Raw genomic sequence first — 11390 nt, 5'->3', positions numbered from 1 at the left:
CACGCTCCCTTCACCAGAGAGAAATAAAACATTACCCCCGCCCGCCGGTTTGCAAAATAAAAAGCTGCCCCGCTGGGGAAAGTGGCTGCGCGGTCACACTTTTAATCTCTTTATTTTTTTTTTGTTTTGCTCACAGTTTGAAGTTTTGGTGTTCCGAATTAGCCAGCTGCAAACATTACATCACTGACAGAGAGCCCAGGGACCCGGATCCACTCCCTTAAACTTTTCAGCAATGGGCTTGGCTCAAGTTTTAACAGGAAATGTCTGACCCTTCAGCTAGCCGGAAAGTGCGGAGCCACTGCCCGTGAGCAGTGACCGGGCTGGCGGGAGGCTGCTGCCGCTGACAGGACTCTGACTCTCCCCGCTTACACTCCGCCGCAGTCAGCCAACAACTTTCAGCCTCTGGTCAGACCCGTTCTAGGTGTGGCTTCTCAAAGAACGTCTGCGGAAGTCTTCCTCTTTCCAGATGTAGGCACGGCTCGGTGAATTTTCAACAGTTTATTTTCTCTGGCTGCGGGAAGGTGGAAAGATTTGTGAGTATTTGTGTTTGGGTGGGGGTTGGGGGGGTCGTATAATGGACTGGGGGGTGGGTGGGGGGAGGCACGGTTGTTCTCTGAGGCGTTAATTATATGACATGATATGTAGATTGCATCATTTAGTTACACTGATGCTGCTGTTGTCAAATTCAGCAAATGTGTGTTAGTTCAGTTTTTGAAGGGATCTCATTTTAGTTTTTCTTCATTGTTGTTTCGTTCAGCTCCGTTTGTCAGCAGAGATAAATATTTATTTTCATTTGAACGTTGCAGTTTGTAAATTTTGACTTTCAAATACAGGAGTGGGCGGTCCCTTTACCGGACTGCTGGAGAACTTTGGTACTTACCACTTGGGTACAACGTTTCTTGTTTTACCTTTCACACTAGGCTGTCCTGTCACCCTTCCCAGGGCTATCATTACCTTTAGGCTATAACCCAGTTCTCTATTACCAACCTCCTCCCCGCAAAATAACAAGTTTTAAATCCCTGCTTTTACTCACACGCCTCAGGTTCAACAGGAACCTTTGCCAGGTTACTTCTGCACAAACACATCTCATCCCATGCATATATGTGCACTGCTTAAAACTTTACAAAAGGTAAAAGTAATGTTGTTCTGCAAGTTGAAACGTTTTTGCCCTCTGCGTGACACTGCTTAAAGAGACACTTGGGATCTAATCCAAATTTTTGTTTCATTAGATATGAAATAGCTTAATCTTGAGACAGCTTACAGATTCATCAAATTTGCAGTCTTCCTGACGAGGCATTTCATTTACCTTCTGGCACTACGACACTAACACAACCTAACATTAGAGTAACAAGGTTAAACAAATTTGAGGAGTAGCCTTATTTACATTTTTTTTAAAACAAATTTTAAGTAAAACATTTTACTTGCCCAAATCTCCCCTCTTTTCCAGTGTAATCTAGTTTTGCTTCTGCTTAATTTGCCTCTATTTTGTAACTTAAAATACTTTACTATTGATGGTATCAGCTGTCTCACTCAGTTTTCAAGATGGGAGTCGCACATAAAGCTATCCTTCAGTTGATTGGGAGTTTTTTGTTGCCAAAGAAGGACGAGTCATTGAAGGAACATGTTTTTTGGTGTGATTTCCTGGCATCAACTATCTTATTCATTCAGCCACTTGTTAGACTGTGACCTGTCAAGGTAGCTTTTACATTTTGGGATTTGGTACTCCCACATATTATATTAGATGCACAATAAACTCCTTTTACTCTGTCTAATAATGCATCTTAGTGGCCTTGGGTTCAGTATTACAAGTAAGTTATCATTACCGTTTCTGACAGACTGGACTCTTAATACTGATCTAATAGACAGTTTTGTGCACTCAGTCTTTACTACCCTAGGATGGATTAAGATTGCACCAATTCAAGTTCTCTTGGGTCAATATTCTAGACTGGATTTGAACTCGTGGAAAAGGCCATCACTGAACCATTGAATTCTTCAATTCCATTAATAAATTGTGAATAGGTTTTTAGGCCCCTAATATAACGATATTTCCCAAAGTAACTATGTTCAATTGGAGCCCATTAAGTCCTTGTTGCCAGAAAAAAAGGAAGATTTTACTTAATTTAGTTTCTGGGTGCTGCTTGCAAGCTGGTTCACTTTCAAAACAAGTACTGACTTAAGTTGATCTACAGTTGTTTAAGAAGTGAACTATGGATTATATTTACAACCATGAGGTAAAATTGTGCCATTTTCTGTATCCTTGTCCTCTCTCCACACATCAGGATCACAATAATTTTGTCACCATTAAAAGTTTGTTGATGTGTATATGACAAAATTGGCAGATTCATGTTTGTCTTTTGCTAAGCCTGTTTTCAATGTTACTTTAATGTTCTCCCTGAACCTTTTTGCTGCAAACACGGTTCAAACACTATCTCCTTGGGATTCACAAATGTCATCTATCTTTCAATCTCATTCTGGTCCCGGAATCTTCTCAAACATAGCCACAGCTCCACAGAATCCTGGGATTATTAGGCAGATGATAACTAGAAACAAAAAGATTAAATCCCAAAAGACAAAGCAACAATGATCCATGACCCTCTTAGAGTTTTTCCTCCTCCCTGTTTATTTTCACAAAATGTGAAGATAAAGAGCCAGCAATCCAATTAATAATGAAATAAGGCCTTTAGTACTACCAGAGACTTAAAAACTTGGAAGTTTTACATGTGCCTCAATTATTGTGTGCATCAACATAAAAGGTAAGCATTTCATATTAATGTATAGAGATGAGACCAAGATTTCTCTTGTTTGTTGAAGTATGCTGGATGTCAACATAAATAGGTTCAAGATAACTGGATAAGGCTGTACAATTATTTAATATATCTAAAAGTGGTATCCAGAGAACTGCCTGTTGTACTGTTGTGTGAAAGAAGCCATACACTCAGACATGTCTCCAAAGGCAGTGTTCCACTCTAAATTCTAGCCTTCTAACCTATAAAAAAACATGTAGCTGCACCTTTTATCCTCCATGGTAATCATATTTATGCTCTTAAAAATCATTCTGTAACAACCATGGATTTTGTGACATACTTGTGTGTTATTTGAAAGGTTACATGAAATTAAAATGTGAAAGACTTACAGAGCTGATATTGTTTTCAGAAGTGGGGGCAGAAGCTGGCAGAATGAGAACTAATCTGAAACAACCTTACAAGCATACAAAAATGACAGACAGAAAAAGAACATGTCTAATAGTCTGACTCCTTCACTCAAGTTGCAAATAAGCCATGTGGCCCTCCATTCTCCTGACCTACTAGAAGCCATGTAATATCCTGGGACCACCAAAAACATTTTAAAAATAAAAATCTAGGTCAATTTAGGGCCAAAATAATCCTAAGAGTTTTGGAAGGAAGAATGAGGAGTTGTGATGTAAACCATTCCTAGGGGGAGATGATGGCATAGTGGTAACATCACTGGACTAGTAATCCAGAGGCCCAGGTTAATGCTCTGGGGACACGGATTCCCACTATGGCAACTGATGGAATTTGAATTCAATTTTTTTTTAAATCTGGAATTGAAAACTGGTCTCAACAATGGTACCTATAAAACTATCATCGCTTGTTGTTTAAAAACCCATCTAGTTCATTAATGTCATTTAGGGAAGGTATCTACTCTCCTTATTTGGTCTCATCTACATGCGACTCCAGATAATGTGGTTGACTCTTAAATATCCTCTGAAATGGTCCAGCAAGTCAATTAATTCAAGAGCAATTAGCGATGGGTAACGAATGCTGCCCTTACCAGTGATGCCCTCTTCCCATGAAAGAATAAAAAAAGTGGTAGAATTTTAAAGGGGTGTATAATAAAAGACCTTGATGCTTACATATACAAATCCTATGAAGGTGACAGGGTAAGTTGTAAGGCTCCTTCCTTTTTATAAAAGAAGAAGCATCACTAAGGAAATTGGACAAAATCCTTAAATGGATAGAATGGCAGATGAAAGTTAACTTTAATGTAAATTAATGGACAACATGTATACCTCAATGAATACTGTATAAGTAGCTAAAGTTGATGTTGGAAACACTTGTATTCGACTCTGAACTTAACATTTCTAGTTGGTGCAGAACAATGTTAATTAAAGCATACAGAATGCTGAATAATATTGCTAAATCAGTGAAATAAAAATTGGTGGATATAATGCTGAAAATGTATACTGCTCTGATGAAACTGCATCTTGTACGGTTTATCCAGTTATAGTCACCCAAGCGTGCACAAATTCTCTGTAGGGATGCAAATAAGTCAATTGAGATAGAACCTGAGCGGACCCTTTTTGGATCAGATTGGACCTGAATAAAATTTATATGGTAATAAATGTTAAAGCAAAACCTTGAGCCAGAGCACTATATGATAGTAGGACAATGGGACCTAGGTTCACACAAACGAAAGGCAAATTTAAGTCATGTGAGAATTTCTTCATAGAACAGGCATTTAATGCTTAGAGTGGACTTTAGGGTAATGTTATAGAAGTGAAAACCTTAGTTTTTCAGAAGGCATATATCAATGATTAGGACTTAAATTTGGGAGACATTATTAAGAAGTTTCCAGTACAAAAAATGTTTGTGTGGTTAATTGTGAGGAAGAAAGCTGCAGACTTCAGAAAGCTATCAATGGACTGGTAAAGTGGGCAGAAAAGTGGCAAATGCAATTCTGTCTGGAGAAGTGTAAGCTAAGGCATTTGGGGAGGGAAAACAAGGCAATGGAATACACCATAAATGATTGGATACTGAAATGTTGAAGGACAATGCATGTCAACAGATCCCTGAAGGTAACAGGACAATTTGATAAGGTTTATCTACCTGAACATATGGCTTGGGGTATATTTTGCCTTTCTTAACAGAAGCATTGAATGTTATCTGGTAACTATATACAAACACTAGTTAGGCCACAGCTAGAGTACTGTATTGAGGTCTGATCCCCACAATACAGGAAATATGTGATCACACCCAAGAAGGTATAGAGGCGATTTACAAAAATGTTGCCAGGACTGAAAATTTGAAAGCCAGATTTTAAATAATTAGCAGAAGGATTAGAGGAGAAATATTTTCACCTCAAGGGTGGTGGGGATATGGAACTTGCTGCTTGAAAAGGTAAAAACCCTCATTCCATTCTCTGTATTTAGGAAATACATAGATATACACTTGAAGTCCTGCAACTTACAAGACCAAAATCTGGAAAATTTGATTAGGCTGGATAGCTCCTCTTCATCCTGCTCAAATATGATATGAATGGCCTTCTGTGCTGTAAATATCTGATTCTATTTCTATCCGAGAAAGTTAGTGCTGGGCTGAAGTTTCTTTCTATGGATTGATGAGCTAAATAAATATTTTGATTTGTGTTTATCTTACACTGTCTTTATTGCTTTGCTACTTGGATTTTCTGTACTCATTATTTCCTCAAATAATCTCTACAACAGGCTAAATACCTTTGGTCAAGAACGAAGTCTACGTTGCTCTTAAATTGGGCATATAAATGACATGGTAATCATTAGTTCTCCCCTTTGCACTTGAGCTCTGGAAATCCCTGTATGTGAAAAATTAAAATCAGCAACAATGAGTAGAAACTGTTGTCAGTTTGGCAAAGTTCTTCGCATTCTGTTTTCTGAATTAGATCATGATTCAAGTCCCACTTGAGGACTTAAGCACGTGATGTAAGTTTATATTCTCGTGCAGTGCTAATAAGAATAAAGCATTGTAAATAGTACTTGTTACAATTTTTGGCTTCCATATATTTCTCATTCTAAACACAAAAGGCCACTCTAATAAATAATCCTTCGCTGCCAATGAATTTGGCCTTGCACCCACAATATCTGATAAATTAGCATTGAACCAAACACCCTTGTTGCTGCTTTTCTTTACTACTCTTTAGTTTTGTCTTTAAAATCATACTGCTCGAAATGATTTGTGAATTATATTTAATAAAGTAATAAATTACATCCTTATTGGCTCAAGCCAAGGTGTGCACGTAAAATAATGCTTTATTAAATCAATCTTTAATAACATGGATGCAGTGAATATCCTCTGATTCCAATATCTCCAGAATACCAACTAAATAAAATACCAACTAAACAAAATACCAAATAAACCAAAGTGGAGATTCTGAAGTTGGATTTTGTGGTCCAACCATGTGCAACCATACCTACTGCCCCAGGATTGATCAATACCATATAATTAGCTATATCAAGCGAATTCGTTTTTGGCTTTTAATGATTTCCACTTAGGAGCTTTTATTAAAATAATTTTGAATAACCAGGGCAAATTATAAAACATTCATTTGGTAAAATCTGTATTAAATGCTTTTCTATAATTTTGGACATGAGATAAGAAAGAAAACTAATATTGGACTGTTTACATGTACCTGTTGTTTTCTGTTTCATAAGCTAAAGAAAGTGGGTTGAGTTGTGAGCGTGTGAAGACCCTTGTCCTTTTGGGGGGGTGGGGGGGAACCTGTATTTTGTTCTGGGAAGGTCCCTATAATTCCAAAGTGAAAAGGATGTAATTGGGTTACCTAACAAACATTATTATTTCCAAAAAAATCCAATGTGACCTGAGGTTGCTCTGAAGGTGAAAGCTAAAAGGCAGAGGGTAAATAGAAAACTAATCCCATATATTACAACGGGTCTGAGCAGACACAGTTCAGAACACATCCTGGTGAAAAAGCAAGAAGAAGACTGAGAATAGAGCAGGGACTGTGTTACTGTGCGAGTGTACAGTTGGAAAGGACAGCAAGCAGAAGACAGGGAAAGCAGAGATTGTGGATTGGACAAGAAAGACCCCTACCGTTTATTTGCCAGAGCCATCCAGATCATTTAAAGGGATCACTGGGAATTCTGTGCCATCAAGACTGTTGTGAGACTAGCTGGAGAGCTGAAAGTGATTCAAGGGCCAAATCCATAAAGTAAGAAGTAATGTATTGGAGGATGGGTTAGAAAAGCTGAGATTACATGTGGTGCCACATTTATTTGGGAAGTGATGTGAATGTTTGTAACTACATTATGTATGTCTTTGTATCAATTATTTAAAGTCAGATTTAACTTTTTACTTCAAGTATCAGTTAGTTGCATGTTAATGTTTGAATTATGTTGTTTTTAGTTGATACAGTAAAATCTTTTAATAGGAAAATTTTGTCCATTGATTTTTATTTTCTTTCTGTTGGGGTCATGAGGATTCTTTTCTTTTAGGAAGTTATCTGACTCTACAGGAATCATAACAGAGAAAGAAAGAAAAGCATCTTTCTTCATGTTAGTTTGATCAAAGTTACAAGAGTCTCAAGCCAGCCAATTATTTAACCTGTTTTGTAAACGGAAAATGTAATAGAGAGAATACAGACCCAATCTCCTCAACCTTTCCTTATTGGACAATCCTGCCATCCTTGGGATTAGTCCAATGAACCTTCATTGCATAGTCTCTATGGCCAGTGTATCCTTCCTTAGGTAGGGAATCAAAACTGTGCACATTGTTCACATTTTTCCACATTATATTCCAACTGCCATGTTCTTGCCCACTCGCATAGTCTGTCTAAATCTCCTTGAAGCCTTTTTCCATCTTCCTTACAACTCACATTTTCAGCAAGTTTTGTGTCATCACAAAACTTGTAAATATTACATTTGGTGCCCACATTCAAACCATTGATATGGACTGTGAATGGCTGGGACCTAAGCACTGATCTTTGTGGTACCCCACTAATCACAACCTGTCAACCTGAGAATGATTCTTTTATCCTTACCCTCTGTTTTCTGTTCATTAACCAATCCTCAAACCATGTCAGTATATTCCCCCAATCCCACAAGCTCTAATTTTGCTTATTAACTTCCAGTGTTGGACCTTATCAAAAACATCTGAAAATCCAAATACACCACATCCACTAGCTCTCCCACTAGTCCTCCCTTATCTATTTTGCTAGTAACATAATCAAAAGACAGGTTTGTCAAACATGATATCCCTTCATAAATCCATGTTGACGCTGCCTAATCTTGTCACTATTTTCTAAATGCATAGTTGTCACATCCTTTCGAATAGAATCTAGCATTTTCCCTACTATTGATGTCAGGTGGTCTGGAGCTTTTTCTTCTCTCTCCCTTCCTTAAATAGTGGAGTCACATTTGCTATCTACCGACACCATTCCAGAATCTGTAACATTTTGAAATATGACCATCAACTTGATGGCCAACTCTACAGCCACCTTTTAACATTGAGATGTAGATCATCAGAGATTTGTCAACTTTCAGCACCATTAATTTCTCCAGCACTACCTTTTTACTAATACTAATTTATTTCACATCCTTAATCTCACTAGGCTTTTGACGCCAACATTTCAGGGAGGTTTTTTTGTATCTTCTGCTGTGAAGGCAAACACGAAGTATATGTTTAGTTTCTCTGCCATATCCTTATTACCCATTATCCATTCTCCATTCTCTGTCTGTAATGGGCCCACAGTTGTCTTTACTAACCTTTTCCTTATTACATAACTATAGAAATTTTTGCAGTCTGTTTTTATGTTCCTCACTAGTTTAATTCAATATTCTATTTTATATTTATCAATTTCTTGGTTCTCTTTTTTTGGTAACATTATATGACTTTTCCTTTGATCTGATAAAGTCTTGAATTGGTGGCATGGTGGCACAGAGGTTATCTCAGCACCAGAGACCCAGGTTCGTTTCCCAGCTTGGATCGCTGTGCGGAGTCTGCTCGGTCTCCCCACGTTTGCATGGGTTTCCTCCGGGTGCTCCGGTTTCCTTCCACAGTCCAACAGACATGCTGGTTAGGTGCATTGGCCATGCTAAATTCTCCCTCTGTGTACCTGAACAGGCGCCAGAGTGTGGTGATTTTCACAGTAACTTCATTGCAGTGTTAATGTAAGCCTACTTGTGACACTAATAAATAAGCTTAAACTCCTCTTGTTAGTCATGGTTGGGTCACTTTTCCTACTGTCTTTTGTACCTTAAAGGAATATAAGTTTGTTGCAAGCCATATATTGATTCTTTAAATATTAGCCATTTGCCCGTATACCATCATACCTTTCAATATAGTTTCCCAATCTACCTCAGCCAACTTGTCCCTCGTACCTTCATAGTTCTCTCTGTTTAGATTAACGACCCTAGTTTTGGGTTGAACTACATCATTTTCAAACTTCATGTAAAATTCCATGATATATGGTCACTCTTCCATAAAGGTTCCTGTACAATGAGATTAATTAGCCCTTTCTTATTGCACAATACTAGGTCTAAAATAGCCTGTTCTCTAGTCAGTTCTACAGCATACTGTTCTAGAAAACCATTGTGTTTCTATACACTGCCTGGACAATATGTCGCCACCGGCCACAAAAGTACCATTGACCACCTAACTTTGCATTGAATGCTCACTTCATCATGCTGGTGCCTTAATGGCCTCAAAATATTGGGATGATACAAATCAGGGTTCAACTTCAATCGTTTCATTTAATTGGGATATAATCATGATGTATGTTGCCAAAGTGCACCACAAAGTGAAGCTCCAATTTGGCACCTTTCACTCGTGGCCACTCCTAGAGTGATTCCCTCTGCGATTGAAGCAGAAGTGGAGGCTGGCTGCTCTTTTCTGTTTACATCTACTGGAGATGCCACTGGGGCACCTGTATTTGTCACAGTGTTAGTGGGGCACCATCACAGGCTAATCTATATGTGATGATGCAGGAGTAGACTCAGTCATGGGGGCCTGCTATATAGATGGTGCCTCAATCAAAGGAGACAAGGGAAGAGACCCCTTAAAATCATCCTGCCTACCCCAGGCCCTTTATAGCATGCATTCACCTCCGAGTGAACCAGCATCCGCAGGGGCTTCTAGTAACCAGTCCACACTGATTTGTGCAATCAGTGCCACTGACTGGTCAATGTTACAGAATGTGGCATGCATTCTGAGCATGGTGATGTGATGTTCCCATATCCACTCATCAGGATATTGTGCATGGGCTGTCAACATTGGCAATTCTTTCAGTGGATGAGCTCATGCATTCATATGCCTAAGACATTGTGGAATGAATAGACTCCTCCATTCTCTGCCCAGAACTTTGCACTGCCATAAAGAACTCCAACATTTGCGCACACATCCATTGCTGCTCCAAAGGTACCTGCTTGGTGAGTAATTCCCAAGGCTCTGCATCTCTGTCCAGCTGAGCATGACTGGAGCTCCATCCTCCCAAGTGTGGGCTGGTGGAAGCTACCTCTACATCCTCATCACCTCCTGTTCACATGTGAAGTGTTGGTCACCTTGTACTAGCTGTTTTAAATTTTGCATAAAACCCTACCGAGGTGAGTATTTCTGTGCACTGTCAGGATATATTTAACTAATGTGGCATTTCAGGCTCAGATACATTCCCCCCCCCCGCCCCCCCCCCCCCCCCCCAAACTTGCTGGTATGTCACAATGGTATTCCAAGACCCTCCCTCCATAACTGGTCTGGCAGGAGAGCTAAGTCTTAGGTCAGAAAATCTCTCCTCTGTTGATAGCTGCTTTTGCAGAGCTGCAGCAGCCCAGATCAGCTTGGGCATTGACAAGGTCTTAGCAAATAAGAATGGAGCTCCATCCTCATCACATGGAAATGTGATGACGTGCTGTCATCTTTTCACACACGGACACCCATTTCATCCGCACGACTTCCTGCAAAGCTGCCATCATAGCAATTTCAAATCACCTTCCATGGATGTTAACATGGCAAGAAGTACCATTCCACTAGCGGACTGACCCCTTCCCCTCACATTGTACGCTCTTTTCATCCTGCAAGGTCAAGAGTGAGAGAGTTAAGATCATGTTGATCTCCCTCATCACATCCCTGTGGTTCACTCACATGTGATGTCCGTGGCTTGATAGTCACCCCGTCCAAGAGTTCATATGGGCTTACGTATCCACACTGTTCCTGAGCACACTGTGCCTTCAGGCTACTCTATGCATTGTTGTACTGGTGACTCCAGAACTAGTGACCTGTCTAGGTGTAACATTGCACTCACTTTGCCACGCTGCAGAAGAACTTTGAAGCACTTCCTGCATTGTCCACACATATCGCTGACCACCATGCAGCTGCTCACCTCTGGATCCACTATCCCTGCTGGGTCTGATTGGCTGCCTGCCTCCTGCCACTGTCTGGAAGTAGAACACTCTGGGCTGACACTGTCTCTAAAGCACCTACAAGGAAGTATTAGTAAATCATGGGGCTGCCCTTCCAAGGGTGATACCATACTCCTGCTCTGCTGTGTTCTGGCCAAAGCCATCCACAGAATGCCAGCATCCACTATCAATGGCTGCTGGGTGCTCTTTAAATTGGACTCTCCACATCTACATCACACATCCTCAAGGTGTTCACCACCCTTAA

The 11390-nt window shown here is 39.7% G+C and overlaps 1 protein-coding gene across 2 annotated transcripts in view; it reads left to right on the top strand.

Annotated features, from left to right (window-relative positions):
• Window positions 1-234: 234 nt before the first annotated feature.
• Window positions 235-11390, top strand: part of wipf1b (WAS/WASL interacting protein family, member 1b) — a 110932-nt gene continuing 99776 nt past the window's right edge. Inside the window, exon 1 of one of the 2 annotated variants that reach the window (XM_078228426.1) lies at window positions 235-533. The gene's annotated coding sequence lies outside the window, so the exon portion shown is untranslated. The remainder of the gene's footprint in view (window positions 534-11390) is intronic. The other variant, XM_078228428.1, reaches the window with a different exon arrangement.

This window comes from Mustelus asterias, chromosome 14 (genome assembly GCF_964213995.1).
Source record: "Mustelus asterias chromosome 14, sMusAst1.hap1.1, whole genome shotgun sequence".
NCBI lineage: Eukaryota > Metazoa > Chordata > Chondrichthyes > Carcharhiniformes > Triakidae > Mustelus > Mustelus asterias.
This window is presented reverse-complemented; position numbering and strand designations above follow the sequence as displayed.